Source organism: Ictidomys tridecemlineatus, chromosome 11, assembly GCF_052094955.1.
Source record: "Ictidomys tridecemlineatus isolate mIctTri1 chromosome 11, mIctTri1.hap1, whole genome shotgun sequence".
Taxonomy (NCBI): domain Eukaryota; kingdom Metazoa; phylum Chordata; class Mammalia; order Rodentia; family Sciuridae; genus Ictidomys; species Ictidomys tridecemlineatus.
In genome coordinates this window covers 103,034,096-103,038,363 of record NC_135487.1, presented here as the reverse complement: position 1 = coordinate 103,038,363, position 4,268 = coordinate 103,034,096, and the positions used below count along the sequence as shown (strand labels likewise).

Sequence of the window (4,268 nt, the reverse complement as noted above, 5' to 3'; positions counted from 1 at the left end):
TTTCCTTGTCTACAAGACGAGGAGCAGGAGAGTGGTGGGGTAGGGACAAGGGAGGGCTTGCAGAGCATTTAGGACAGGGCCTGGACAAGCCATGTTCTACATAAGTGTCAGCTGTTATTTTGTAGCCAGTTAGAAACTCTTATGAGTTATATTTGCCTTTCAGTGAATTCTCTTGGGTTTCCTAGGTATGCAGTTGTATCACCAGTGAATAATAAAAGATTTGCCAATTCTTTTTCCCGTAAATCCTACTTCCTGTCTCTATATCCTGCCTTATCTCATTGGCTGTATGCTAGACCCTTTGGGGGGTCCATTGGGCTGGGGTGAACCCTGTTGAATTTTTGAACAACTATGGGAAGAATGGACGTGAAATAGAAGGGGCTGGAAGCAGAGCGAGAGCTCAGAAGTAATTTAGAGGTGATGTGACAATAGTGTGGCTGTGAACAGTAACTTAAAAAAACAGAAAGGAGTTGACTGGACATGGTGACGAAACTGACCATACAAACAAATAACGAATAGTGACCATCAAAACAATTTTAACTTATTCATCTGAAAAGGAGAGAAAGAAGGATAAGTTTTCATAATCCTAGCTTATGGTGAGTTTTGAAACAACAGATGCCTGATGAGTTTGCAAATACTTTTAATTATTTACTGACAGGAGTTGGCTATTTCGAAAATACTTTACAATTGATTAAATGTTTGCAAAAGTATTTCTCGTTTACAAAAGAACCTTATGTCTTTGGCCCTTATTTTGTCCTCATAAAATCTCTGATAGATTCCACTGAAGCACTGGATGTGAGGAACTGTCATGGTGGTTAAGAGCCTGGTTCTGGAGCCAGAAGGCCAAGGTTTGAAAGGTGGCCCTGACACTCATTTTGTGACATTTGGCAAGTCACATAACCTCTGAGTTGCCCGAGTTTCTGCAGGGTTCCACGATAGATTCTGCAGGAAAACCTCGGGCCTTGTTTTCCTCGGCCAGACCACTGTGACATGTTCAGGGGAAGGAAAAACAATGAGTACACAGAAGGCAGAGGTCAGGAAGTGCACTCCGGGTGTGGCTGACAGAGCTCTCAGGCAGACAAGGGAGGCCACTGCCGTCAGGGAAGAAGACTTCCAGGAGGCGAGGTGATCCGAGGCAATTTGAGGAGCAGTCTGAAGAGGTGTCTACGAGGAGGTAGTAGGGAAGAGAAGGAGCTGAGGAAACAGGGCAGGCTGTGGCAGGGCCAGGAACAACTGTTTGGCTGCGGTGGAAAATCCCAACCAGAGGCAAGAATTCCATTCAACAAATATTTATGACATCTATTCAGTGCAAAAAAAAGAGGGCCAGGTTGAGTCACGGCACACAGCCCTGTCCTGGCATCATGAGGTTGCTGACAGAGGGACCTTGAAGGACCCTGGAGTCGTGGAGGGGCCTGGAGAACATTCAGGAGCCAGACCAGGTGCTGAGGATCTCCTGGCCCCAATGGGATCAGGGCTCAGTAACCAACTCTGGGTCTCACTCTCTAGCAGAGATCTACTAAGTCACAGACCATCTGGGACGTGCCCAGGCAGAGGCAGGGTGACCCTGGGGGCCAAGGGAAACAGAATCTGCCACCTGGTCAGGGAGTGTGGGAGGCCAGGTTGCTAGAGAGGCTTTCCACCCTCCCTCCCCACCCCAAAGCTGAAGATGCTGAGATTGGGGAGAAGGTGGGCGGAGGCAAGATTGCCTTTCTGAGGTCAGATTGTTGGCTGTCTTCTTGGCTCTTTAATTTCCCACTCTGTCCTTTTTCTCCACGTCCTTACCCGCTGCCCCACTGGTCTGCTTTACCCCAGAGTTCTTGTCCCACTTGTGAGTATGCTGACCCTCCCCTCCTGTGTCCCACTGCCCATCTAGGCTCAGATCAGGCTTCATATCCCAACTCCACCCAGCAGACTCTGAGACTCTGACAACAGCTGGTCCCAAATAAAGTGACCCCACAGAAAAATATGGAAAAGGTCAAAAACATCACCCCCATGAGTGAAAACTGATGTGCCTGGGTGAGAGCAGCTTCACCCCCCCTCCCAGGAAATGGGGCCCCAAAAGGTCAGCACAGAAGTGGCTGTTGCTAGAGGTGACACTTGGATGATGTGAGTTTGCAGAGGCATTTACAGCTGCAAATCCCCGTCACATCTGACACTTACAGAAACCCCAGCATCACGGTGATTCCTGTTGCACAGATGAGAAGACTGAGGCTGGGGGTGGTAAGTGCCACCCCCATGGCTCAGCAGCTCCTCTTTGCTAGAACATGGATTCCAGCCCCACCTGCCTGAATCCAGGCCCCACGCTCTTGACATGAGTCCAAGACCCTCTCTCTCCCTCTTCACCCAACATCAAGTAGACTGGCAGATCCTCTGTGTCACAGCATGTAACCCATTCTCCAGGTCCTTTCTCTCTGGTGCCTCCTTTGCTCCTGGGATGTCACCTGCCCTTTGCCTGAACGTCCTTTCCTTGCAGACAGTTAGTGCTCTTTCTGCCAGAAATGCTGCCTCCTTTGTGACACCCTCCCTGTCACAACCCAGCAGAGCCAACCTCTCTCTCTGTGCCCTGTATCTCTCTGTCCCTGGACCTCTGCATGCCAGGACATGGCTAAATGGTAATTAAACATTTGTGCATCAGTGTCCCCACCTCTTAAGTACCCAGAGCACTGCTCCTCTTGCTCCTCAGGGGTTGTTAAATGAATGCATGAATGAAGTCCAAAGAGCCTGGACTTGGATCATCAAGAAGGAGCTTCCTTGGGAGAGCACTCTGTCATCTTGAAGACTGGAAATGCCAAGGCCAGGGGAGTGACTTCACTGGCCCCTGAGCTAAGGGGCATGCATCCTCCTCATTTTGGCTGTCCCCCCCCCCGAAAGGACATTACTCAGCCAGCCCTCAGCTCCACCCACCCTCAGAGCTTTACTCAAGGAAGGGACAGCTCATGGAGTCACCATTCCTGCCCGCCTTGGTCTTTTTTTTTCCCACCACCCATGGAATCTTTCTACAGGCACCTACCCCCTCACCCGTGTCCCTGCACCTGTGTCCCCAGGGAGGCTGCCTGGGCTCTCCCTCAGACATCCTCAGATGAAGCTGGGGAACAGCCACAGTGACGTACACTCTGACCTTTGGGCCCTGAGTCGGGTGAGGACAAAGGCCGCAGCAGCCCTCTCGTACTTCCTCCCTGAAGCTCAGGGCCAACCCTCAGCCCTCCCTCTGCAGAGCCAGCTCACAGGAATCCTTGGGATACCGCTGCAGGAAGCCCAGGAGAAGGCTCTCCCAGCCCGTCATCTGAACCTGCTGGGGCCAGAGCTGGGGTCTGAGACGCCTCCGGTGGTCCCCACCTGCACACTCGTGGCTGGCTTTCCCCTCCAGGCCAATCTTCTTTACTCCTTTGTCAAAGCTCCAGGCTTCACGAGAGGGCCTAGAGGACTTAGTGGGCTAATTACATCTCTCTGAGGAGCCAGTGGGCAGAGACGGATTCTCCTGGGGAGAGGGCACTGACTTCTGGGCAGGGCAGCAGGACCAAGAGTGGCCCCAGGATCTGCAGCCTTGCCTAGCGCTAGGACCTGGAGTAAGGGGGCAGGGGAGGGGCAGGGCATATCATGGTTGGCTCTGGAGGGGCTCACATGGACCCCCAGCCTCTGCCTAGAGAAGTGATCTCCAAGCTGTGCCTGTGGGTCTAAGCAGAGGCCGGAGTCAAAGCCGGCCTGGAGCTTCCTTGTGTGCAGCATCCCCAGGGCACTGCCCCTCCTGCTCCCCCACACCCCCACCCTTCCCTGAATCCTGGTCCCAATCCCAGGAAGCCGCCAGTGCTGGCACTGGGCACAGGCCACTGACTCATCAACGCGTCGACAGCCTCCTTGACCGCACTCACACTGACCACATGTGTTCCTCTTCACGCCTGCTCAATTCTTTGGCCAGTGGGCCCTGCTCCAGCTGCCGGGGAATGACTGTGTGGCCCTGGCTAGGACTGTTGCACCACAGGTCCCAGTTGCTCAGGATGCTCATCATAGAATTCCTCCACGAGGTGTTGGACACTGTGGTCCAACTGGCACCTCCTAGCTGCCCTTCCCACACTACTCTTGGAGCCAGGGCGAACATTTTTTTTTTTTTTTTTTTTTTTGGTACTGAGGATTGAATCCAGGGGTACTTTACCACTGAGCCATATCTCTAGCCATTATTATTATTATTATTATTATTATTATTATTATTATTATTATTATTATTATTGAGATAGGGTCTCAATAAGTTGCTTAGGGCCTAAGTTACCAAGGCT

At 51.9% G+C, this 4,268-nt stretch overlaps 1 long non-coding RNA gene across 2 annotated transcripts; it reads right to left on the bottom strand.

Annotated features, from left to right (window-relative positions):
* Positions 1-620: 620 nt before the first annotated feature.
* LOC144367761 (uncharacterized) lies at positions 621-3,728 on the bottom strand. 2 transcript variants are annotated; one of them, XR_013427271.1, is made up of 2 exons: positions 3,334-3,728; positions 621-1,296 (listed from the first exon to the last, which is right to left on the bottom strand). It is a non-coding gene; the product is annotated as an uncharacterized LOC144367761 (long non-coding RNA). The 2 variants fall into 2 exon arrangements; XR_013427272.1 differs by lacking the exon at positions 3,334-3,728 and adding an exon at positions 2,642-3,295.
* Positions 3,729-4,268: the final 540 nt, after the last annotated feature.